At 37.3% G+C, this 13,917-nt stretch overlaps 1 long non-coding RNA gene across 1 annotated transcript; it reads right to left on the bottom strand.

Moving 5' to 3' along the window:
* Window positions 1-89: 89 nt before the first annotated feature.
* Window positions 90-13,620, bottom strand: LOC134321784 (uncharacterized). Its single transcript, XR_010013919.1, has 2 exons — window positions 13,353-13,620; window positions 90-570 (listed from the first exon to the last, which is right to left on the bottom strand). It is a non-coding gene; the product is annotated as an uncharacterized LOC134321784 (long non-coding RNA).
* Window positions 13,621-13,917: the final 297 nt, after the last annotated feature.

Here is a 13,917-nt window from a genome sequence, read left to right on the forward strand (position 1 = left end):
AGTAGTTTTTTGGAGTATCTGTACTCTAAAAGTGCAATTTTTACTTTCACTCCACTACATTTCCTAAAGAAAATGTGTACTTTTACTCGTCAAGTCAAGTCAACTTTATTTATATAGCGCTTTTTACAATAGACATTGTCTCAAAGCAACTTTACAAAATCCAGGACCAACAGATACAAAAACCCCTGTTGAGCAAGCCGAGGGCGACTGTGGCAAGGAAAAACTCCCTGAAAATTACAGGAAGAAACCTTGAGAGGAACCAGACTCAGCAGGGCCCATCCTTCTTGGGTGGCCTGGAGGATACTTTAAATGAATACACGATTTACACAAAGCATACAAACACAGAATGAAATTATCTAAAAGTTATAACTGGTAATAAATAGATAAATAAATAAATAATAATAGAGTTGTTATTCGCTCTAGTCTTCAATAAAGTCTGTAGTGATTTCTTGTCATTCTTGGTGCAATTACTCCAGTTCCGTCACATCCGGCAGGAGCAGCATCGTTGTCACGGCAGTCTCGACTTTTAATCCTTAACCTCGGCGGGTGAACAGGTTTCCATCAGAATGCCTTTGGAGTAAAACAACAAAAAATGTAGTTAATAATGTACAATGCTAGTTGAGTAAAACAGTTTTACAGAGAGTTTTAGACTCCGGCAGCCCTAAATATTACAGCATAACTAAAAGGGAGAGCAAGCAGGTAACAAGGTCATGAAGGCTTTTTACTCCGATACATTTCACATATGTAAATTCGTTACTCGTTACTTCAAAATAAAACGACAAGAATTGTTTTCAGCTAAATGATGTGAGATGTGTGACAGACTGCATGCATGTTTGGCGAATCTGCGCTTTAAGTTAGATCGGTGGTTAAACACATTATTGCGCATGTGCAAACAAACATTCGCGTTCTGAGTGAAGCGCGTCGCTCTGTTCACCCAAATACACGGAAATACCGGCATATCAGAAGCTCCCCGTCCAACCTCACCAAACACACTGATGTAAGTTAAGAATGATTAATAAAGTAAAACCGCAGCATGCGTTTTTTTATTTCTTATTATTAGCATTGAGATTGTTCAGATATCTAGCTACCATTTTCGATTACATTCGAACCACAAATAAAACGTTTCACTACATTTGTTAGTAATTAATTCAGTGCAGACATGAAGACTTGACAATCATTTATAAAAACTCACCTGCCCACAAATATTTCCTCAGATAACTTCTGTATTACACCGACAGAGGAAACATTCATGGTGTTGAGGAACATTATTGTTTTGCTTTTACTAGTTTTTAACATTTCAGCTTTTCATGGATGATTTTTCAGCTGCTGCTTCAAGCTGACATAAGTTAGAAATTGTGTTTTTTTTAATATGAATACCAATATTTTTTTTAGTTTAACACATGCCAATCAGGGAGTAGATCTGGCCGAAACAAGATTATTTAAATATAATTAATTAATTACGATTAATTTATTCTGACAAAGTTCAGTGGTTATAGGTTGTTGAGATATACAGTATCTATGACTTGAATGTACAACCCAAATAAAAAATTGGGACCGTGTAGAAAATGCAAATAACAAAGACACAGTTTCTTACATGTACATTGACATCTTATATGAACCCAAAATATTTTATGTTTTGTCTGGTCAACTTCATTACAATTCTTAACCTACACATACTGTACATGCATTTTAAGCCTACAACACATTCTAAAAAAGTTGGAACAGGGCAATTTAGAGCTAATAATAAGGTAAAAAAAAAAGAAAAACTAAATAATGACGTGATTTTAAACAGCTGATTTAAACATTTTGTCAACAGCTGATTATAATCATGAATTGGCACAAATCATGTTTAGATGGAAGAAAGAAAAAAGGTTGTTAAGGTGGTTTACAGGCTTAAAAGAACAATCTTCATATTTTTCAAAATGACCGCTTCAGTTTATACTAACAGCATTTACTTTTACTTCTACTTTTAATACTTAAGTACATTTTATATCAAATTACTTTTGATACTTAAGTACATTAAACATCAGATACTTTTACTCAAGTAATATTCTAAAAGGTGACTTTTACTTCTATCTAAGTAAATTTCTGGTAAGATACTTGTACTTTTACTCAAGTACGGCCTTCAGGTACTTTATACATCACTGATTCTCATGGGGTGTCCCATAACATTAAATACCACATTAATAACATTAAAACCACCTCCTTGTTTCTACACTCACTGTCCATTTTATCAACTCCACTTACCATATAGAAGCACTTTGTAGTTCTACAATTACTGACTGTAGTCCATATGTTTCTCTGCATGCTTTATCGGCCTGCTTTCACCCTGTTCTTCGATGGTCAGGACTCTCCCAGGACCACTACAGAGCAGGTATTATTTAGGTGGTGGATCATTCTCAGCACTGCAGTGACACTGACATGGTGGTGGTGTGTTAGTGTGTGTTGTGCTGGTATGAGTGGATCAGACACAGCAGCGCTGCTGGAGTTTTTAAATACTGTGTCCACTCACTGTCCACACTATTAGACACTCCTACCTAGTTGGTCCACCTTGTAGACGTAAAGTCAGAGACGATCGCTCATCTATTGCTGCTGTTTGAGTTGGTCATCTTCTAGACCTTCATCAGTGGTCAAAGGACGCTGCCCACGGGGCGCTGTTGGCTGGATATATTTGGTTGGTGGACTATTCTCAGTCCAGCAGTGACAGTGAGGTGTTTAAAAACTCCATCAGCATTGCTGTGTCTTATCCACTCATACCAGCACAACACACACTATCACACCACCACCATGTCAGTGTCACTGCAGTGCTGAGAATGATCCACCACCTAAATAATACCTACTCTGTAGTGGTCCTGACCATTGAAGAACAGCATGAAAGAGGGCTAACAAAGCATGCAGAGAAACAGATAGAGTACAGTCAGTAATTGTAGAACTACAAAGTGCTCCTATATGGTAAGTGGAGCTGATAAAATGGACAGTGAGTGTAGAAACAAGGAGGTGGTTTAAATGTTATGGCGGTGTATCGGTGTATATATTAGCGATGCAATCTACATTTACAAAAAATGTGTGAAAGAATGGGTTCTAAAGAGCTTATTGTATTTGAGTGTGGTACTGTAATTGGATGTAATTGGAGTTTCCAACAATAATTTCAGGTACTTTTCATGAATATTATAAGTCTTTATTTTAAATCTTTTTATGCCACATTGTACATATTTTTAAAATGTTTTTTTTTAAATAAATATCCGACAATAACTGAAAATGAATTACTTTGCGTGCAACCTTCATCCTATAAAACCATCAATATGCCCACCTAAATCTTTCTATAAAATAAATTAGAATATAAATAATTGCAAAAAGGGTGTTAAAAAGTCATGCTATACTCAACACTTCCATAGTGCAGCATATTTTGGATGTTTGTAAATTAGTGATCAGGTGTTTTTGAACCTTTTACTCACAGTGTACTCCTCAACACGCCAGAACGTTGTTTTGTAAGAATGTTGCAGTTCTTATTTTTGCCACACGGTGACGCTATTTACCCAATTATTCCTTTAAGCCAAACCTGGCGGTCCCATTTCACTCTCAATTACAAAAATCGTATCTTTCTTATGCCAACAGTGTCAAAAAGATCAGCTTTCTGTCAAATACACAATTCAAAAAGAGACATAAGTTAAGAGCAGACTTGTGCTTTAATACTGGTTTAGTGACGTTGTAATGTTAAACATCTCTCTCTCTCTCTCTCTCTCTCTCTCTCTCCTGTATGTACACTATATGGCCAAAAGTATTTGCTCGTCTGCCTTCACACGCATATGAACTTGAGTGACATCCCATTCTTAATCCATAAGGTTAAATACGATGTCGGCCCACTCTTTGCAGCTATAACAGCTTCAACTCTCATGGGAAGGCTTTCCACAAGGTTTAGGAGTGTGTTTATGGGAATTTTTGACCATTCTTCCAGAAGCGCATTTGTGAGGTCAGACACTGATGTTGGACGAGAAGGCCTGGCTCACAGTCTCCACTCTAATTCATCCCAAATGTGTTCTATCGGGTTGAGGTCAGGACTCTGTGCAGGCCAGTCAAGTTCTTCCACACCAAACTCGCTCATCCATGTCTTTATGGAGCTTGCTTTGTGCACTGGTGCGCAGTCATGTTGGAACAGGAAAGGGCCATCCCCAAAAGATGGGAGCATGAAATTGTCCAAAATCTCTTGGTATGCTGAAGCATTAAGAGTTCCTTTCACTGGAACTAAGGGGCCGAGCCCAATTCCTGAAAAACAACCCCACACCATAATCCCCCCTCCACCAAACTTTACACTTGGCACAATGCAGTCAGACAAGTACCGTTCTCCTGGCAACCACCAAACCCAGACTCGTCCATCGGATTGCCAGATGTAGAAGCGTGATTCAGCGTGACCCATTCTTTCACTAATGTTTGTAGAAGCAGTCTGCATGCCTAGGTGCTTGGTTTTATACACCTGTGGCCATAGAAGTGATTGGAACACCTGAATTCAATTACATGGGTGAGTGAATACTTTTGGCAATATAGTGTATATATACCAAGTCTCAATATAATAACATTTTAGGCAGTTAGTTACTTAATTTTGTGACGTTTAATCATGGAACACAATCCTTTTTACTGTAACAGTACAGTGGTGTTCAAAAAAATAGCAGTGATTTAAAAAAAGTGAATAAAGCACAAAATCATTATAATAACTTTTATTTCCATAAATGCAAATGCACTGAAAATACTACACTTTCAATTCTAAATCAAAACATTAACAAGTTTGCCAGTTTGTGTTAATCCTTTACAGAAAGTTAAGAAAAATGAATATTAGGCTGTTCAAAATAATAGCAGTGCCAGCATTTTTCTTTAAAAATTGTATGTATAAACTGAAAAAAATGTTTCAGGTTTCACTTTACTTTAAATTACTGAACTAATATTTAGTGGCATAACAATTTTTTTCTGAGATCTGTGTTGCATGGAGTCAACCAACTTCTGGCACCTCTGAACAGGTATTCCAGTCCAGGATGATTACACTACATTCCACAGTTCTTCTGCATTTTTGGGTTTTGCCTCAAAAAAACACGTTTCAGATATCAGCCCACAAGTTCTCTATGGGATTGAAGTCAGGGGATTGGGCTGGCCACTCTATTACCTCAATCTTGTTTGTCTGTAATCAAGATGTTTTGGGTCATTGTCATGTTAAAACACCCATTTTAAGGACATTTCTTCTTTGACATAGGGCAACATGATCTCCTCAAGTATTCTGATATATTTAAACTGATCCATGATCCCTCGTATGCCATGAATAGGCGTAACACCATGGTATAAAAAACATCCCCATATCATCATTTTGTACCACCATGCTTTACTGTCTTCACAGTGCACTCTGGCTTGAATTGTCCAGTGCTCAGGGGTCGTCTGACATACTGTCTACGGCCACTAGACCAAAAAAGAATGATTTTGCTTTTACCAGTCCACAAAATGTTGAGCCATTTCTCTTTGGACCAGTCAATGTGTTCCTTGGCAAATTTGAACCCATTTAGGACGTGTCTGTTTCTTAACAACGGGACTTTGCAAGGAGTTCTTGCTGGTAAATTGGCTTTACTTAATCATCTTCTGTACTCACTGGTCACTTCAGATGTTCCTTGATCTTTCTGGAGGTGATCACTGGCTGAGTATTTGCCATTTTGGCTATTCTTCGATCCATTTGAACAGTAGTTCCACGCTTCCTTCTGCGTCTTTCAGGTTTTGGTTGTCACTTCAAGGCATTTGAGATCATTTTAGATGAGCAGCCAATAATTTGCTGCACTTCTCTGTATGTTTTTCCCTCTACTCCCTCTACTATCAACTTTTTAATCAAAGTATACTGTTCATCAGAACAATGTCTGGAACAACCCATTTTACCCAGTATTTCAGAAGGAAATGCGCTATGACCAACCTGTGCAACATTTGCCACCCTCCTACCTTAAATAAGGGCCAAAATTGACACCCGTTCTTCTGCAGAATGAATGACTTCGCCAATTAAACTCCTCACTGCTATTATTTTGAACAAGCCCCTTTCAATCAATGCTTTGATTACTCAGAATGAGTGGCATGCATGTTCTAATTGTTGGGTTTGTTTTGTTTTCATTACTCTACTACACTTTTTTTGCTATGTAGAAATATCATTTCTACTAAAATCAGGTTAATGGTGTTGGACTGCTATTTTTTGTACACCACTGTATACACCATGATGTAATATTTTTGGTAAAAGCTTGTTTGGGCTATTGTGTCCACAATAATGACAAAAACATATCAGACACATCTTTTAAATTACATTTCGTTTATTTGGAGTCTGAATGTGGATAAAATAAATCTCTCCCCCGCCATGCTTCTCTTTTTTTCGTGGAAATGTATTACTCAATACAGTTAAGAGAACACTTAAATCACATTATCAAATCTCGATAAACGAAAAAATTTAAGTTGAAATTTTTTACTGCTACAAACTGTGTAGTGTCAAGAAACAGTGGTTAATGTAATTTAAAAAAATGATTAAAACACTGGGGCCTGGATTCAAAATCACTAAAAATCATTAATTTATTCATCCTCTGTTTTACCCTGGACAAGTTGCCAGTCCATTACAGGACATACACACACTTAAGCAATTTTAGTATCTAATTACCCTTTGTTCCTCCTTGTGTAGCACGGTCCTGCACCAAGAGGAACCTAAGGCCCATTACATCAGTGTACCAAGAGGAACCTAGGGCCCATTACATCAGTGTACCAAGAGGAACCTAGGGCCCATTACGTCAGTGTACCAAGAGGAACCTAAGGCCCATTACATCAGTGTACCAAGAGGAACCTAGGGCCCATTACATCAGTGTAGGCGGCACGGTGGCTTAGTGGGTAGCTCTGTCGCCTCACAGCAAGAAAGTCCTGGGTTCGATCCCCAGGTGGGGCGGTTCGGGTCCTTTCTGTGTGGAGTTTGCATGTTCTCCCCGTGTCTGCATGGGTTTCCTCCGGGTGCTCCGATTTCCTCCCACAGTCCAAAGACATGCAAGTGAGGTGAATTGAAGATACTAAATTATCCATGACTGTTTGATATAAACTTGTAAACTGATGAATCTTGTGTAATGAGTAACAAACAAACATCAGTGTAAGGTCTGACAGTGGCTCTGACAGTACCTAAAAACAGTCAAGAAATCACTGTTCTATCACGTGGAGGTTTGATCAACTTTTCAAGAATATAACACCCTAGATCATCACTGACCCACCGCCAATGTTACTTTAATTCGAACCAAATAAAAAGTGTAATAAATTAGCAATTCCTGTGGTTTACCTGGCTTGGTGTTATACTATGACGATTAAATGTTTCCTTAATTTTTTGAGCAGTGTTGATGTTGTTTTACCAGTAGATTTATTTTCTCTCAATTCTTTCATGAAGTTTGGCACAAAGTGGTGAGCCACGACCCATATTTGCATATAACCAATCATGATTTCCTCCCGTTACTAATTCTCCTGCTTATTGTGGAATGTTTCATAATGTAACTTAAATTTTCTTTAAATGTTTCACTTATTTATTTTGTTTTTGTCCAAACTTTCTCAAGTTGAGGGCATTTTTTCAGTGTTGGAGGCATCACATTCAAAACTTGTTTATATTTACAAATTACAATCAAGTTGGTCACCAAAACAATGTTATTTGACTGTACAATTCTTAGTTAAGTAAAGGTTTGAGAGAATTAACAAATCACAGCTTCTATTTATTGGATTTTAAATTTTTCTTAACTTTGGGGTTTGTGTGTGTGATAGTGTCATAGAATCATACAGCTACAATCATACAGAAAGTTAAAAAGAACCTCAGTATAAAGTAGATCATTAATCTTTAGGTATTAACAGAGCTCTGTTATTACTAGTTTATACTGGAAGAATTCACATTACTTGTTATATACAGTATTACACTTGGTTGCATGAACCATTGAAGTGTTGAATCCCAAATATTATATATACTGTATATATTATTTTTTTCCTCTGTCTATGCCGAACCCTGCCCTGACCGAGGAGATCGAAGCTAACCCATATCCCCTCCGAAACATGAGCAGCAGCCGGATGCATTCTTGCCACCCACACAGTTATGAGTTTGGCGCCACCTAGCGTTGCATGCGGAGAGACACACCCTAAGGGTACTCTTCCTCATCTCCTGTGTAGGTGCCTCTAATCAGCCGGCAGAGGTCGTAAATCGCATCGACAGAGAGAGACCCACATTCGGTTCTTTGTCCCACCCCCCAACTGAGCAACCGGCTAATCGTTGCTCATACAGCCACTCAACTTCGAACCGGTGAAGCAGAGCTGGATTCGATACCAGGTACTCAGAATCCAGCTCTGGTTGCAGCGTGTCTTTTTACCGCTGCGCCACCCGAGTGGCTCAAATATTATATCTTACATTATCTTTTGTATGTGCACATTCTCCAACCCCCCTGATTTGGGGAAATTCAGCAGTTTATAACAAAACAGTAATGCTGTGCTACTTCTGTGAGTTTTAGTAAACCAGCCCAATTACTTGTTTTCCAATTGGACTAAAATGCACTCAGTACAATTAATTTGGCCAAATAAATAAAATTTGGCCAGTTAATCTAATCTAATCTAGTCTTTCAGTGAACCATGAATTCTTCCATTTTTATTCTACCATTTTTATTCTTCCATGCTTACTTAATGAACGGTTAGACTAAAACTGACATTTAGAAGTCCCCCCCCCCACTTTTAGTGCATCCAATTTCTGCCCGTCAATCATCCTCTCACTAATGCTGGTCCCTGCTCCTGATTGGGGAGGACGAGGCTGCTCCACACCCCCTCCCACACGTGCACAGCAATCGAACATCTTATTACCTACACTTGACGAGTGCAGTGCAGTACAGCGCTGTGTACGGAGAGCCACACCTTCTACCGCACTCCTTTCCCATCTCCATGCAGGCGCCACCTACCAGCCAGCAGAGGTCGTAATCGCACTAGTCTGAGAGAGTCCCCACCCGACCTAATCCCACCCCTATCTGAACAGGCAGGCAGATACGATGTATTCAAGATCTCAGCTCTGGTCAGCCTAGCCATTTAGAAGTTTTTAAGAAAATTCTAGGAGAGTGTGTGTTTCATATTGTTAGCTGGGAAATGAGTGGCTGTTCGTTTTCCTTTAACCCAGACAGACTTTATTTTTAAACCATGTAGCCTTCCACAGATACTTAAAATATTCCTACCTGATAGAAAGGATGTAAAGGCCTGTGATGTATTGTAGCTAATAATTGTAATACAAATAATACAAATAATTCCACTTGTTTTTCCATTTATTACACTGTACTGTGATAAATTATGTAAATGTATATGTCAACAGGAACAATACCTTTTAAAACCATACTCTTGAACTTACATGTAAAAACCTGTTACACTTGTTACACACATTCAGGTTCCACATGATTCATCAGTTTAATGCCAAACACTCTCACAGGCAATTTTGTATTTCCAGTTTATCTAACTTACATGAAGAAATCAGCACTCACAGGCAACTCACTCAGTGAAAACATGCAAACTCCACCCTGAAAGAACCCAGACTGCTACGCCTGGGTATAGAGATTGCAGGCTGGTGGCAAGCTCATGGATGTTCCATATATATATATAAAATCTAAATTCCAGTTCATTTAATGGGGCAGGCCACTGGTGTTTATTTAAACCAAGGTTTATAGACCTTTATAAAAGTCTTTATGGACCTTGCTTTGTGCACAGTCATGCTGGAACAGAAAAGGGCCTTCCGTAAACTGTTGCTGCAAAGCTGGAAATTGCATTTTATAATGCAATTGTTAGACCTGTTAACAATTGTTAAATTGAATTTAAAAATCAGATGTTCATGTGAGTCGCTTTGTGTGTGTATTATAGTAAAATTTTATAGATAATTGAAACATCCAAAATACATGTTTTTTTACCTATTACAGAACAAGTCCAGTAAAAATATATTGTTAAAATGTGTGACACATACTACACTTGTTTTTCTCAAGAGATATCTAATGACGTAAGTTACTTTTAACCCTTATACTGTTTCATTTTAAGGTGGTGAAGGTAGCTCAAGTTTTCTTTGTTATTAACAATAAGCTAAATTAGGTCTAACAGTAAAATTATTCTAATAACAGTATATATGCTATACTATTTAACACTTTTATCCAAAGCTGCTTACAATTGTGACTTAATAGGGCCTTTCTTAAGGACATAATATTAGTAACTTGACGGTTAACTTGATCAGTACGTTAACCATTAAGCAGTTTGAAGCATAGAGAGTTAGCTGGTTGTTCTTACAAGTTTGCCATAATTTTGTCTCAAATTATACATATGATATAAGATCTGGTAATTTAGCCATTACTAACAAGTGAAAAGAATCAAATATGTCAACAGTTTAGGAAAGGCCCACTGTTTCAGCATTAATGTGCCACTGCACAAAGTAAGCTCTATAACATCAAGGTCTGGTCAGGAAAAAATATTCACAAAGCCCAAAATGTGGGCAAGTCGTAGCCTAGTGGTAAGGGTACTGGACTAATAATCAAAAGGTTGCTGGTTCAAGCCTCACCACTACCAGGTTGCAGCTGTTGGGCCCTTGAGCAAGGCCCTTAACCCTCAATTGCTCAGATTGTATACTGTAACTGTTCTGTAAGTCACTTTGGATAAAGGTGTCTGCTAAACGCTAAAAATGTAAATGTGTAACCCCACTGGAGTATAATGAATTGGAGAGATGACTGTGAGCCAAGCCTCATGAGAAGTGAGAACGGTGCCTGGACTCATGCTCTTTTGCTCTCAGAAATGCTTTTTTGACTAAATGAGCCACACACTAAGATTTAAAGATATTTTCCCAGAACAGTGGACACGAGTGTTAGTCACAAAGGGGGGAAAGGGCAGATCTGTATTAAGGCCAGTGGTTTTGAAATTGAATGTCCACAAATTGTGGTCATTTAGTAAAAATTGTGTATATACTCAACAGAAACTAATAAAAACAAACTTTTAGTTTCTAATTATATAGACTTACTACATAGGTAAAACTGCTACATAGGTATAAAGAGCAGAAATATTACGTTATAAATAGCCTAAAACTCCAGCCAGCGTTAGCTAGTCACAATGAACAATTCATCAAGCTAACTAGCATTAGCCTTGCTAGCTATTAGCACACGGAGACTTGGTCGATTAATTTGGCCAAATGACTCATTTTTGTTTAAGTGTTGAAGTTAAGACAATATCTACTACTTTTTGCCAACTCTGATATTATAATAACATCGTGTAAATTTGTGGCCTTGTACTATAACACACATTACTGCACACGGACGATTTCAGGACACAGCCTTTGTGTGCTAACGTTTATCAGAGGTAGTCGGTTTGAAATGTAGTCGATTTTTAGTCGTTTTTTGTTTTAGTTGTTTTATTGAATTGTAATCCTAAAGCAGAAATATATTTTACACCAACTGTTTGGTAGCCTAGCTAACTACAGTATATACAGCGTAGACAAAACCTTCCCTTGTTCGCTTAAACATGGGCCGCGTCTAAAATCGCATCTTTTGCACTACCGAGCACGTAACCAGAGCACTGTAAGTGCACTTACATTCCATATTATCGAGTACAATAGGATGTAATTTGGGACACAGCCGGACTTTCTACACTGCTGAATTTCAGACAATAACGTTAATTTTACATGCGGTGTATAAAGCAGAATGTTTTATTTAGGATACGTTAGCATGTTATATGCTACGTCAGTGTTTATCATGTTTTTAATTAAATGTGATCAATATAAAGCATATTCGATTTTACCGCATTATATAAGGTTTGTGTCATATAAAGGTTCAATGTAATGTTAATCCAGATAAAAATGTTAAAATGGACAGTAACAAAGTTTTTAAATAAATAAAAACAGGCTCTGAAATGTATCTACAGTAGCTCGACTACATTACACCAACGAACGTAAATCTAAAAAATATAACCCCCACTTTTAGAAAGGCAGTAAATAATAAAAAGCATTTTGATACATTTCGTCTTTTATATCTATCTGAGCAAATCGTATATTCTTAAACGCAGCTTTACGCGCTCTATATTTTATTTAGTAAAACGTGAAGACATTTTCTTTACATGGCTGTTGTTGTAAGCTACGGCTATGAGTCGATACCAGAATTGATCAGCTGATTCCAAGAACCAGGAGTCGACTCAAGCTTTACAACACAAAAAGTAGTACTAGGAGTTGTTTCTAAAGGGAGAAAAATATACTACACAGAACAGGAAGATATATTGCAAAATAGGTTAATAGTAACAAAACTATATAACAAAGCAACAAAACTATATAACAAAGCAATAAAACTGACATATCTCTAAAGTGCTGGACACAAATAATGATAATGTGTATAAATGTTATAGTATTATTCAGTTTATTTTAACAGGCCTGTCAAGAACCTGGTGACTACATTACTGGAGATAATGTACATTATATTATGAATGAAGATTTAATCGTCCTTTCTGTTTATTATTTGCCAAATTATTATTTTTCAACAAACAGTACCTGAAAGCATATTTCAGATGGGACATATTTCGTAATGTGATTTTAGCTGTCGATGCAAATAAACCTGGTCTGAAATAACCACGATTAGTCGACTATGCAATATTTTCGACAGACCTACGCACAGAAGTTTGGCCTACCTGTAAGTTTTTGATAATCACCAACTGTTGTGTAAGCAACTAGTGGAACCGATTCGTAAGATTCACAAATCCTGGAATCAAATTCGGAATCGATTCATTTTCCGGCATCGAACATGACTAGTGGCGGAGTTGTGCGCGCTACAAAGCACTGTAAGGTCGCCATATTGTGCATTAACCTTCTTCATCAGTCTAAGTGAGATCTTAGAAAAACACAAATAAAAGCTATATCTAATTAAAAATAAAGAGACAAACTGTCTATAACACACTGTAATAGCGACACACAATTAGGCAAGAAAATCAATAAACAGAATAGTTCTAACTGGCAGGTTTACAACATACAGTTGTCATCGACGACAAATTACATAAAATCAAAAATTACCACCTCTATGGTGTTTACAACTGGCATTTACATTATTAATATTCACTGTATTAAAAAAGATTAAGCAAAATGTTTAGTGAAAGTTACGAATCCTCAACACTACATTTTGCGTGGCCTAAAACATAAAGTTAAAAAATACAACTATTAAAAAAAAATTTTATGCTTTTTAAAACACAAGGATATTCTATTTAAAACGAAACATACAAATGTACTATTTTAAAAGCAAAATATATTTTAAAATGAAGCCGGTACAAAGCCCCAGGCTTTCTAGGGGCTTTCCAGCTGCTCATACCGAAATCGGTGGTCTGCTGTCCAGCCATTGCTTTAACTTGAGTTCCCGGCTTCTTGCATTGTCCCATGGAATATAAACAAAATGTCAAAAACCGCCCCCAAAACAGGTATAATATTAACAAACGTAATGTAAAATATTATAGAAACAACTTCCAAGTGTATGTGATAAAAGCTTTTCAAAACATAAATTTTTGAATCTTCCTGATGTGAGGTAGGCCTTTCGCGGGAGCGACTTTTCCGAGACTCGTAGCTGCTCTAGGATTTTTTACTTTTACTCAGAGGGGGGAAATCATAATCGGCAAACATCGGCAATGTTCGGAAAAGAGGCGGACTATACGAAGGTCGTGGATACTCGACGGCAGGTTTGCTCTGATTGGCTATTTTTTACTTATTAATACATAGTAATGAGCATATGGGCCAATGAAATGTATGCATTTTGAATATTTACGTTTTGACCAATTTACGTAACAACCGTTGCAGGTATAGACCAATAAAAGGCTTTATTTTGCCATGTCCCGCCTTAGTGTGGTTGGGATTCGATGACTACAAAAACGTGTACAATGATT

Source organism: Trichomycterus rosablanca, chromosome 10 (assembly GCF_030014385.1).
Source record: "Trichomycterus rosablanca isolate fTriRos1 chromosome 10, fTriRos1.hap1, whole genome shotgun sequence".
Classification (NCBI taxonomy): Eukaryota; Metazoa; Chordata; class Actinopteri; order Siluriformes; family Trichomycteridae; genus Trichomycterus; species Trichomycterus rosablanca.